The sequence below is a fragment of the Ambystoma mexicanum genome, chromosome 2p, assembly GCF_040938575.1.
Source record: "Ambystoma mexicanum isolate Mex_15411 chromosome 2p, UKY_AmexF1_1, whole genome shotgun sequence".
Classification (NCBI taxonomy): Eukaryota; Metazoa; Chordata; class Amphibia; order Caudata; family Ambystomatidae; genus Ambystoma; species Ambystoma mexicanum.
Genome location: NC_090923.1, coordinates 85,919,219 through 85,933,009, shown reverse-complemented (window position 1 = coordinate 85,933,009; position 13,791 = coordinate 85,919,219).

Below are 13,791 nucleotides of genomic sequence, written 5' to 3'. Positions count from 1 at the left end.
TCCCTCTAGTTAATCAAGATGATCCGGTTCTCCATGATTTTCAAGCCTTTCAGCTTAGTATGGAAAAGCTGTTCGCAAGACATTCACAGGGGCAGGCCTTGGACAATGAGCTTCTTTCGTTGCGACAGGGTAATCAAGACCTTTTGGCTTATATTGCATCTTTCAATAGACTAATAGTGGAAACTCAATGGCCTGAGGACAAAAGGATTACGCTGTTTTATAGAGGTCTACGTGGAGAGCTCAAAGACGTTTTAGCCCAAGTAGTGAATCCCCCACAAGACTGTTCGGATTATATAGACTTGGTCGTTCAAATAGATCACAGGCTGCAGAACAGGAAGGCCGATCGTTCCAAGTTTGATGCTCGAGTATTTTCCAAACCGCCAACTCCTTCCAAAGGTGTAGACTCCGGGGAACCCATGCAAATAGGGGGTCTGAAAGGTCCTCTAACACAAAGGGAGCGGGAAAGGAGGAAACAGTTGCAATTATGCCTATATTGCGGAAACTCAGGACACTTTCTTCGAGACTGTCCGGTGAAACCTGCCAAGAAGGCAGTAGGAGCTGCAGTTACCAAAGTTACAAACTCTGAGCAGGGAAACGACCTCGCCCGACAAGAATAGAGGTCCTCTTGCCGAGCGTGAAAACCAGTTCCGTGACCTCGCATTTCGTGATACCGATGGTCCTCATTAGCCCTGATAATCCGGATCGATTACATGCAATTGAAGCTTACGTCGACAGCGGTGCCATCGGCAATTATGTGGATCATGAAATGGTTTTGAGGATGAATCTAACTCTTTGTCCCAAGGCTGTAAAGGACGTCATTACTACGGTGGATGGTACGGAGATAGCCTCCGGGCCAGTAACGCATACCACTCAAGAGGTGACGCTAGTAAGTCAAGATGGACACCATGAGAAGATCGTGTTCGATGTGATCAAGGCCCCTCAGTTTCAGATTATTCTAGGAATACCTTGGTTAGAGAAACACAATCCTCTGATCGATTGGCGAGCAAGAACGGTCCAGTTTCCAGAATGTGTCTCTACTTGTCACCCTCCACCTGGTGTTGCACTGGCCGCAATTTCTTCAGAGACTCCCCAGTTACCTCCCGAATACCTAGAATACCAAGATGTTTTCCGGAAGGATCAGGCTAACTCTCTACCTCCTCATAGGTCTTATGACTGCCAGATAGACCTGATACCTGGATCTACTCCTCCTTGTAGTAGAATTTATGCCCTCATCGAGCCTGAGAACCTTCACCTTCGACAATACCTGGATCAATACCTGGCAAATGGGTTTATTCGTCCTTCCAAGTCCCCTGCTTCTTCAGCTTTGTTCTTCGTTCCAAAAAAGGAAGGAGACCTTAGAACTTGTATCGATTATCGCTCCCTGAACCAGATCACCGTTAAGAATAGATATCCGTTACCTTTGATCCCTGAACTCCTGGACCAAGTCAGAAAAGCATGCATATATACAAAGCTGGATCTTAGAGGAGCTTACCACTTGGTACGAGTAAAAGAGGGCGATGAATGGAAAACGGCCTTCCGCACCAAGTATGGGCTATTTGAATATCAGGTCATGCCCTTCGGACTTTGCAATGCCCCGGCCGCCTTTCAATATTTTATGAACGATGTCCTCAGAGAGCTCATAGATGTATGTGTTGTTGTTTACATTGACGACATCCTCGTTTATTCTTCATCGGAATCTGAACATCGGAAACACGTGAAAATGGTCCTCGAAAGATTGCGTCAACACAAACTTTTCGCTAAATTGGAAAAATGTGTTTTCAACGTGACTGAAGTTGAATTCTTGGGATTCATATTATCACCTGGCGGAGTGCGTATGGATTCAAAGAAGGTCGATGCAGTTCTCAAATGGCCATCACCATCCTCCGTAAAAGGTGTGCAAAGCATGTTAGGCTTCGCTAACTTTTACCGCAGGTTTATCCCCGAATTCTCTCGAATAGTCCAGCCCATCACTGCCTTGTTAAAGAAAAACAAACGTTTTGAATGGTCTACCGAGGCGGAACAAGCTTTCCAGGATTTGAAGACTAAATTTATCTCTGCACCAATCTTAAAACACCCTCGCCCCGAACTCCCCTACATCGTGGAAACTGATGCTTCAAGCCTTGCCATGGGGGCAGTTCTATCACAAAAGGACCCGGTAACCAATCAGTTGCATCCCGTGGCATTTTGGTCCCGCAAATTCTCGCCTCCTGAAATCAATTACACGATTACTGACAAGGAACTTCTGGCTATCAAGTCTGCCTTTAAGGCTTGGCGGCATTATCTGCTGGGGGCCCGACACACCGTTACTGTGATTACGGATCACCGAAACCTGCAATATTTGAAAACCGCAAAAGCCCAATCCTCTAGACAACTCCGTTGGGCATTATTCTTTGCCGAGTTTGACTTCATAATTACCTATCGACCTGGTACAAAGAACGGTAAAGCTGATGCACTTTCTCGGATGGGAGTGGAAGAACACTTGATCAACCCTAAACCTGTACCAATCATTCCCGAACAAAGAATTCTGGGTGTAATCGCCACCGAATCCATAGAGGAAGTTAAGGATAAAGCCAGGCAACTTGTAACTCCAGCAGACATACAGAATTGGCATCTGCAGGGAAAGGACTTTGCAGTAAAGGACAACTTATTGTATTTCCAAGAACGATTATACCTACCCAGCACAGATTTACAGAAAAAAGTAATCTCTTGTTATCACGACTCTTTAATGGAAGGTCATCCCGGTATGGCCAAGACCTCAGAAAAGATCAAGCGCTACTTCTGGTGGCCGTCTTGGAAGAAAGATATCAGAGACTTTATAATGTCCTGTGGAGTATGCGCCCAAAACAAGAGTCAAAAGGAAAGACCAGCAGGCCTCTTATGCCCTATTGACATCCCACCTCGCCCTTGGCATACACTTTCTATGGACTTCATCACCGATCTACCTCCATGCTCCGGATACAATACGATTCTAGTAATCGTGGACTTATTCTCCAAGATGGCGCATTTCATTCCGCTCAAAGGCTTGCCAACAGCAGCAACTCTGGCCCGAGAATTTCTCGAAAACATCGTCCGACTGCACGGTTTTCCTTCGGTTCTAATTTCGGATCGAGGTAGTCAATTTATTTCTCATTTTTGGCGAAGTTGCTGTCGGTCGGCTCAAATTGATGTGAGACTATCGACCAGTCACCACCCTCAGACCGACGGACAAACCGAGAGGACCAATCAAACTCTGGAACAGTATTTACGCTGCATGCTGCAACAAACTGAAAAAACTTGGAAAGATATCCTTTGGATAGCCAAATATGCCTACAATAACTCTGTCCATTCGGGAACTGGGAAAACCCCGTTTTTTTCTTTTGTACGGCAGTCACCCTCGAACCTCGGAGTTGGATCCCCTCCAAGATCTTGAAACACCAGCAGTAGACTACCTGCATTCTACAATCACCCAAGCCTTTAAGGAAGCTGTTTCTCACCTTCAAAGGGCTAAAGAACAATACAAGAAAGGAGCAGATCAACATCGGAAGGAAGCCCCTCACTATCAAGTAGGGGATCAAGTCTGGTTATCCACCAAATATCTATCTCTAAAAGGGCCACGCACATTCAACCCAAGATACCTTGGTCCCTATTCCATCACTACCATAGTAAACCCAGTAGCGGTCAAGTTGGACTTGCCCCCGCACATGAAGATACATCCGGTCTTCCACGTCTCTCTATTAAAACCCGTGCAACATCAAACCCGACTAACCAAATCTCCAAAACCTATCCTAGTTGATGGAGAACTCGAGTTTGAAGTCAAAAGCATTCTGGACTCCAAGATCTCCAAATCTAAACTATTCTACCTAATTGACTGGAAAGGCTACGGCCCCCAAGAGAGATCCTGGGAACCTGCTGAATATGTCCACGCTCCTCGCCTAATCAAAAGATTTCACCGAACATTTCCTGACAAGCCAAAACCCCCGGAGAAGCCCGGTTTGGGAGGGGCCTTGAGGGGGGGTACTGTCATGATCTCTGCTTCCAAAAGGTCAGGGTTTTCCCAACTCCCTTGGAAGCAGATCCATAACCCAGGTTCCGAGTGCCAACCAGTCCCAATGGGGACCTTTTGGACCCAGTCCTGGCGCCAGTGGCACCAGGCTCATAAATATGCCCAGTCCCAGCGCTGGAAGCGCCGGGCTCATAATGCTTGGGTGGACTTACCTGCAGCAGACCATGCTGCTTACTTGCCTGCCAGTTGAACCTCTGATCCCCTTCTGTTTGGAACTACTTTTCCTGTTGGGTGGGGCTGGAGCCACTCCCTAGATTCAGAACACTGGAACTCTTCTGGAAAGCAGGAACTCTTTTCTTACCTAGGCGTGGCTGTGGAAGGAGACACCGAAGCACTACAGGAGGCTATTTAAACCACACCCGGTGGATGAATCTTGCTTTGCGTTATTCTGCAACCTCTGCAGCAGAACGCTCATCGTGTCTTCTGCATCCGGTCCTGGGCCTAAGGAAAAAAGGCTTACCATCCTGAATCCAGTCTTCAGCAACACCTATAAAGACAAGAAAGAACAGGTTAGCATTCCGGCATCTGAAAGGCAAAGGCTTACCATCCTGAATCCAGTCTTCAGCAACACCTATAAAGACAAGGAAGAACAGGTTAGCATTCCGGCATCTGAAAGGCAAAGGCTTACCTACTCTTTGTGCGCTCCGGAGGTCTTCACACTGCATTCCGGCATCTGAAAGACAAAAGCTTACCAACTCTTCGCAACAAGGTGCGTTTAAGACATTGGGGAACTTTAATACTCACGTGCCATTACTCCTTTCCACATCTAATCCAGTGGGTATTCCGGCACCCTGCAGCCGCTCCGAACTCGTACCTGCAAAATAAAAAGACAGTTAGAGCGCATCGTGAAGCAGGCAACAAGCGCTTACTTACGTGCTTCCAGGCGCTTCTATTCATCACACGGGCTCCATCTTCAACTCACTTCAGCCCGTCATCCGCCATCGCCGGAACCCTGCAAAACAAGAGACATCATTACTAAAGACTTTACAGACATTTGAATGACTCAAAACTTACCGTTCGTGCAGTAAACGACGGACAGCAGTCCTCTGAAGTCAAGAGGCCTGCGCTACCTATCCAGTGAAGAAACTGGTTACAGCACCCTGCCCCGAGGCAGATGGAGAGCTCGGCATTCACTTACCTAAGGTGAGAGCGTTAACCTTTGGGGGTCTACAGGAGAGGAGAAGAGGAAAGAGATAGGGACACCCCAATAACCCCAGTTCTTTAACCCCTTATTTTCTATCTGCAGACATCTTACTCTACACGTCAGGCATACAGTGCACAGAGGTCCAGCCCAAAGAGCCAACCGGGTGCTACACATCACCTTTGAAGATACGGTAGTCGCCCAGTCAAGACCGGCGCCTCTGCGAGAATCAGGTGAGCGTTACAATTAAGATCCCAACCCAGTGGGATCATTATCCCTTCCATGAATGCTTTAATGACAGGAACTTTCCACCAAGATATTTTGTTCTGGTGAAGTGGTGTAAGCTGACAGAGCCGCCAGGTGATAGAGTTGAATACTAGGCTATGATGGAGTTGAATACTAGGCCGGAGTCTAGTAGGTAAAGCATGTAATGTAGAATGTTAGCTGTGGAACATTCAATTGGATTTATGGATTGTGACCTGCACCATGTCACAAATCTCTTCTACTCGTTGAAATAGCAGTGTCTGGTGTTGGGTTTCCTTGCCTTCTTTAGGATATCCATACACCGTTGTGGAAGATTTAAGTTGAACTCTATGATTTCAGGAGCCAGGCTGTCAAGTTCATAGATTGAGGATGAGGGTGGAGAGATGTTGCGTTGTGATAGCATGTTGTAATAGTACAGGAGCTTCATCAGGATGCACATCGCCAGTTTGAGCAGATGTGGGAACCAAGGTTGTCTCACCCACATAGGAGCAACCAGGATTAGAGCATCTTGTACACTATCCTGTTGAGGAGTGGCATCAGAGGAAAAGTGTAAGCAAATTTCCCTGACCAGTTCATCCACAGGGCGTTCCCCTTGGATCCTGGTTGGGGAAACTTGGATGCGAAGTCTGGGCATTGCGTGTTTAGGCTTGTTGCAACCAAATCTAATGTGGGATGACCCCATTGGGAGACGATTCCATCTAGACTATCTCTCTGTTGATTTTCCACTCATGTTCTTCTGGTAGAGGGTATCTGTTTAGAGTGTCTGCCAGAGAACTGGGTTTTCCTGGAACGGGTTGAGAGGTTAGGAACATGTTCTGCTTGAGTGACCACTTGCATATTTTTGGGATAGCCTGGACAGACTTAGCGAGCGTGCCTCTGTTTGTTTATGTAGAACATGGCAGTGGTGCTGTCTGTTAAGACTTGTACTGTTTCTTTTGATAGATGTTGCTTGTACAGCTTTGAGAACTGTCAGAAGTTCTAGGAAATTGATGTGTGTTTGTGCTGTGTGGTGGAGGAAGTGAGCCACCTCATCCGGCGAGTGAGGAGTCTGTAGTCATGATTGCTTGTGGCGGTGGAATGCGAAAGGGTTTCCCTTTAGGAAGTTGTCCCTGGATCACCAGCGAAGGGCCTGTACTGGGGTTAGTGAAACAACCATTAGATCGTCCCACTGACCACTTGCCCGATACCATTGTTTTACTAACCACTCCTGCATTGGGCGCACGTGCAGGCACGCATGTGGAACCAAGTCAATGCATGAGGCCATCATCCTGAGCAAGCGCATTGCTTAGTGTAGTTATGTGGTGACCAGCCTTGTAGTGAGGTATTTGCAACAGATTTTGTACTCTCTTGTTTGGCGGGAAAGCCAGCTCCTATTTTGACTTAAAAATGGCTCCCAGAAACTGTTTTATTGGGCTGGGAACTAGACTTCATGTTTTCTCATTGATGGAGAAACCCAAGTGGAAAAGAAGGTTTATAGTTATTTGGGCGTTTTGTCTGCAAATTTGAACACCTTTGTCAATACTCTTGGGGCTGAGGAGATGCTGAAGGTGAGCACTTTGAACTGGTAGTGAACTCCTGCTATTTTGAATCACAGATATTTTCTCTGAGATGGGTGCATTGAAATATGAACGTATGCATCTTTCTTATCCAATGTTATGTAATTCCACCGTTTTAAGAGGGGGGGATTACCTCTTGAAGGGTGGTCATACAAAGCATTTAAGGTTTAACATATTTGCAGGGCCCAGATCAGACTGGCACATGGACAGGTCTTGCTTTGGCACAAGGAAGTAAGTTGAATAAATACCCTTGTCTACCTGATTTGCTGTGACAATCTCTATGGCGTATTTTTACAGCAGTCTTTACTCCCTCCAATAAAATTCACTGTCCTTCTGGAGTCATCTTTCTGTGTATTGGCGGGCGGTTGGGTGGTTTTTGCAAAGGTTTGATGCAATTCACGCCTGCTATGGTGGACAACACCCACTTGTCTGACGTTATCCCCTCCCATGCGTGGTTGAAGCATGAGATGCGACCTCGTACTGGAGTGGCATAGAGGGGACCTGTAGCGGTGCGTCTTTGCTTGGGAGGGGTGGAGCCTCTCCCAGGTGTGGTTGAGCCTCTTCCTCTGGATCTTTTTTGTCCTCTTTGAAAATTAAGAGATAGATTGTCCTTGTGAGGGACCCCATGTGGAAGACTGGCCACCCTGATTGTATCCGGAAAAGCATTGCGTGCCCTGTTCTCGAAACCTCCTGGAGTTTGAGGAATCCCATTGGACGTAGGGTTTTATTGGTTAGTTGGCCAAGGGATTCGAGAGTATCATATTCTTTCTTTGCGCTTTTGAGAACATCTTCTATGGCCTTGCCGAAGAGGAATTTAGGTTCCACCGGCATGTTAATGAGGGTGGCCTGTGTTCTCCAACTTAAATCCAGACTGTCTAAGTGTGCCCTCTGCAATGATGAGGACTGCATCGTCTGCTGCATCAAGGTTGTTTTTAAGGATGCAATTAGATAACTGCTTGCTTTCTGAGATGGTGCTTAGTAGTTGTGATTTTAGGGACTCTGGAACCGCTTCAACCTGGTGTTTCAACTCATCCCACTTATGACATATATAGGTAGGAGTGTAGAATTATTTACAATTCTAGACTGATATGCCATGGAGGATGCAACCTTCCTTTCAAAAGTGTAGATCTTTTTTAATTTCTTTGACGGGGCTTCAGGCGACGCCAGAGGAGTACCAGCCATCTTCCTAGTAGTGGTGATGACAAGTGAGCCAGGCTTGTGCTGACCCCTAATGTACAGTGGGGTCTGTGGGCGCTGGCCTGAATAATATTTCGATTGTAGGGTTAACCGCCCTTGTGAGTTTAGGAGTAAGTAAGGGCTGTATGTATACGTGTTTGTATGGACTGTAACAGTGGAATAAACTGAGTGGCGGATTTTGTCGCCAAGAATGTCCTCCACAAAGTCTTTGTCTCCTTGTGCCACTTGGGTGTTAATACTGAAATGTTGGCCAGCTTTCAGCAGCAGTTTGTTGTATCGAAGCTGATTAAATACAGGTGATATGATATGGCATTTATAATGCGCATATACACAAGTGTTTCAAGGCGCGATGAGGCAAGGAAGGAGGAACAGAGGGAGACAAACACAATGTTGTTACTAGGCCAGGTGACTGAGATTGCATAAGGGGCCTGGGGGGGGAAGGGAAAGTGTGGTGGTGGAGGGGGAGCAGGGCAATACATAGGGTAAATAGTAAAAAATAAATAAAAATAATAATAGGTAAAAAGTGCTGCCAGCTAGGGGTAAGTGCAGACGTCAAGAGAGGGTGGGGACTATAGGGATAGAGAAACAGCTCCCAAGTGCAGGGGTTGCCGGTAGGCAGTGCAGGTGTGCAGCTGGCTGGGGAGGGGACCTGGGCCCGAGATCAGAGGGTAGTCAGGTGACCAGCGCAGATTCAATCAGGAGTTCAGCAGGGAGAGAAAGCAGAAGTAAAGAGGGAGGTCTTGAGGTGCTTCTGGAATCAGAGATGGTTCTCCACAAGTTTCAGGGAGGCTGTTCCAGAGGGAGGCCTCAGCCGAAGAAAGAGATCTACCACCAACTCGTTGCTTGGAGAAGCGACTACCCTGAGGGAGTTGGAGGCGGATGAGCATAGAGCTCAAGAAGGTAGATATTTAGGCAGAGAGAGTTGAAGGTCTTGAGGACCCAGAAGGCCTTGTGTAATCTGCTACAAGCTGATCTGGGTGGTCAGGCTATTTGATGACATAGATCTTGATAAATGGAGGTGGGGGGCCTAGGGCAGAAGTGCTTGGCTGTAGGTCAAGACCTTGTCTTTTGGCAGGGGCTTGATGTTTTGCAGCCTCTAACCCGGAGCCATCTCTAAGGGACACAAGTTCTTCTGGCTGCTTAGCCATGAAGTCAACAAAGCATGACATCCTTTTCATTATTTTGTTGAATTGTTCAGGGGTCCACTCATAGGAGGGTGGGAAACCTGAAGGGGTAGAGGTGGGTTTGGAGGGTGTCTGCTCTTTGTGATGCATTGCCCCTGCAGGGGAGGAGGAGCCCGAGGTCTGGACACAATGGTGTTGAGGATTTGACTGTGTCTTCAAAAGGATAGCAGGGACAGTTGTTTTTTTTTTTTAAATAAGTTTCTGCATTTTCAGCATATGTTTGAGGGACGCCGATGCGCCTTTTGCCGCCTGTCTCCTAACAGACTTTTGAGGCCAGTTTTGGAGGCTTGTCATGAGGTGATCGAGTGAGCGATGGCCCAGAGGACAGGGAAGGTCGAGAGGTTTTTCCCAGCAGACACTGTGTGGGCTTTGACAGCCGAAGTTCAGCCATGGGCTATGTGCCTGGTGTGTTTGGAAGTGTATACGCTATGGCCGCCGGGTGTCATCTCCGGCACAGAGCCACAGGCCTGCTTAGTGGAGTCAGGGGCCCACACATGGGTTCTGACGAATTCCAGTCACTTTTGGTGCCACTAAGGACACTGATACTGCCCTCACTGGAGTCCCACTTCACGTCAATGGAGGCTTCAGCCTGCATCAAGTGGCCAGCCCAGCAGGTAGTCTGGCAGTCTTTAAGAGTTTGTGGCCGGAAAGATTTACAGGTGTTTTTTCCATAATAAATTGAAAGGGCTGTTTGGCGACAAAAGGGGTGGCAGAATATGCATTCTCTAAACAAAGTAGCTATATGAGTCCTCCCCCGCTCTCCCTACTGTAAAGGCCGAGCCCCGGAGAGGCCTGTAAATGCTGTGCCTTGCCATACAGACAGTCAGACATCGTCAATGACAAAAATGGAGCTGTTTGCCAAGGGCCAGCGAGCAGTTGGATGATGCTGCAGCAAAAAGCAGACAGTAAAAGAAAGAAGTCTACAAATAAACTTTAACTAGTCAAAGGCATCAGCCATGAAAGGAACTCCACAGCATGCAAACAACTACTATGGTGAAAGAAACAATCTGAGGGCTCTCAACGCGTGAAGGCCCATCTGTATAGTACACGTCACACTAGGGATAGTATTATTAACATGCCCTGTCGACATCTGTTTGAGTTTAGAAAACAAATATTTTAATACTCTGTGACTACCACTAGATGTCAGACTATGCAGAGCGCGTGATCCAAGCAGATCCACAAGCGTCAGAAATATATATATATAATTGTTGTGAAGTTGCTTATTCGGAGAGTAATGCATAATAGGCATGTATTAGAATGCTATGTTAATCTGGTTCAAGTAGCTCTGGTGATGTCATAGAACCAACCTGCGAGCTTTTATGTTGTTTCAATGTTCTATGTTTGTCAGTTGGTATCTTTGCACTGGAGCAGAAAGGTCCTCAGCTGTGGGGGGTCTTTTCATCCATTTACTTAAATAAATAACTTATATGAAGACTTACCTGAGACTCATTCGTCTTCATAACAATGGCGACGAGGATGGGATGATTAGGAGACCCCCCACGACCAGTCCACTGTGTGTAAGTCGCTCCGCTTCCCCTAGCGTTGAGTGGCCTCCGAGGGAGCTTCTAGCGTCGTGCCCTCAGCGCCGTGCCTTCCCTGCTGATCTCGGTCGTCTGGAGATCCGGACCGCCTGATTTCTTGGCTGTGCAGGAGCGGGGCCTGTGAATGAGATATCCGGATGCTATTCCCCAGTGTGAGCCGGCCGCCCACTGCCAAGTAAGTGACGCGCGCGTTGCCCTGCCAGCGTCGCGGAGGCCTGCAGTGCTGTCGTATCTATACGAGAACTTTTCGGGGCCGGACCATAACTCCCTGTGCGTACATTACGGGGAGGAGTACGTTAGCCCGGCAGCACTGGGTTGCTGCCCCGTAGTGCATAAGCGAAGGATCAGCTCACCCGTGTGTGCCGAGGAGGCTCACAACGTTTGTGTGCGGAAACGATTCCGCGTTGTGAACTCGAAGACGCCCAGTGTTTGACGGGCAGGCAGTGGGCAGGGCACAGCAGAGAACAATACCGTATACACGGTGAAGAACGCGCAGCACAAATAAAACGCAAGCTCAGATGCACACACAGTAGCAGTGCAACCTACCGCTTGGTCTAATTTAGATTCGAGATTCGAGTGTGGAGAGCCGGCCAAGAGTTTTGTTCTTCTTACAGTAAATAGGTGTTAATAAAGCTGTGCATTGTCCTAGTTAGGAGCCTTTCTCAGCAGCATGGCAGGATTACCGGGCATCGCTGGCCCACCAGTTTTTATGCCAAATCCAGGACCTGTTAAGATTTTATGGGCCCAATGGCGCAAAGGCTTTTTGCACTATTTGAAAGTAGCTGTCGGTACATCTTACTCAAGTGAGAGAAAATTACTTTGTTACTGCATTTCTTGGGATATGAGGGTCAAAGAGTATACGAGACGCTCCCACAATCCCATGGTGATGCCTCTGGAGATGACATGAACGAATTTGACGCGGCTTTGATGAAGTTGGATAAGCACTTCAACCCAAAGACCAGCACTATATTAGAGCGTTATAATTTTCGCATGCGTATGCAGGCAGCTGGAGAATCGGTGGAAGAATATGTAACAGCATTGAGACACCTTGCGTTGTCTTGCAAATTTCAAGAGAAATTTGATGAACACATACGCGATCAGTTTATGACACATTGCAGGGCAAATAAAATTCGAGAGGAGATATGGCTGCGAGATGAGCCTAATTTAGATGAGGTGTTGGACATTGCAAGAAGAGTGGAACATTCTTTAGCATGTGTGGCCAAGTTATCTAAAAATGAGATAGGAGATACAAAGGAGAACAAATCTGAAGTCTTCAGTGTGACGGATGGGAAGCCAAAGAAAAAGTCCAGGACTCGGCAGCCAAGTCGTGGAGTTGTAGAAGAGAAAAGAGGTCAAGAGACAGTGCAGAAGACTGAGAAGAAGGAGGAAAGACTGTGTTTCCGTTGTGCTAGCAACACACATTTTGCATCATCTGTTGTGTGCCCGGGTCGCAAAGCTACATGTGCTAGGTGCAAAAGGAAGGGGCATTATGCAAACTGCTGTAAAAACTTTTAATTTGGACAGAGTAACCAAAGGAAAGTCTTATATGTAAATGAAGAAGAAGATGGAAGATCGTCTGAAGAGGAAATGTCCATTCCATTGCAGAATGTTGTCATTAACACTGTTAATGCTGCGTCTGAGAGCGAAAACATGGATGATTGTGAGCGTCCATATGCATTAGTCAGAGTAGATGGCCATGAGATATCTATGATGGCAGATTCTGGGTCTAAAATCACTTTAGTTCCTAAAAGTGTGTTTGAGAAGGACATGAAAGGAGAAGTGTCCAGTTTATCCAAACCTGATATAAATCCAGGTGGTTATAATCAAGATAAGATCGACTTATTGGGGTATGTCTGGAGCGAAATTGAGTTCAAGGGACGCAAATGTAATGGCAAGGTTTATATAACAAAAAGGGGTCAGACATTATTAGGATGGAGGGAGCAGAAAAATCTTGCCATCAGACTAGATCCCAATAAAATTGAGCAGGTTTTTCAGGTGTCAGAACCACGTGTAGGGTCATGCAAATATGTGGAAGAGCACAGAGGTGTGTTTAATGGGAACATGGGGAAAGTGAAAGGGTTTATACACCAAATTGTACTAAAACGAAACAGTATACCCGTAGCTGCAAAACTCAGGCCAGTACCATTGTCCTTAAGGGAAGGGGTCAAAAAGTAGTTGATGAAGTTGTTACAGTCGGGTGTAATTGAGAAGGCAGGAGGTGTTGAATGGGTGTCCCCTGTGGTAGTTGTTAAAAAGAGTTCAGGGGATCTAAGATTGTGTATAGACATGCATGAACTCAACAAATGTGTCATGGTGAACAGACATCCGTTGCCTAACATGTGTGAAATGTTAACCATGGTTGGGCGGGGAAAATTCTTTTAAAAATTGGATATGGCTTCAGCTTATCATCATATTGAGTTAGAGGAGGGATGTAGAAAATGTACTGCTTTCATCACTCACGAGGGAGTTTTTCAGTTCAGAAGGATGCCGTTTGGATTAGCATCGGCCTCGTCGGTTTTTCAAAAAGTGATGGATCGATTGCTCAGATGTGTGAAGGGGGTGTTTTGTTTCCAAGATGATGTTTTAGTATGCGGGGAAACGCTGGAAGAACATGACAAGAGAGTGCTTGAGGTGTTGAAAATTTTTGAGGAGAGAGGAATTACTTTGAGGCAGGAAAAGTGCAAATTCGCTGTTTCTAAAGTTGATTATTTAGGCCATGAAGTTTCACATGAGGGAGTGAAACCCAAAGAGAGCATTGTAAATTCGATAAAGGTGATTGAAAAACCAACCAATAAAAGTGAACTGCGTTCATTTTTGGGCATGACGGAATTCTATCAAAGGTTTGTCATGAATTATGCATCAAAGG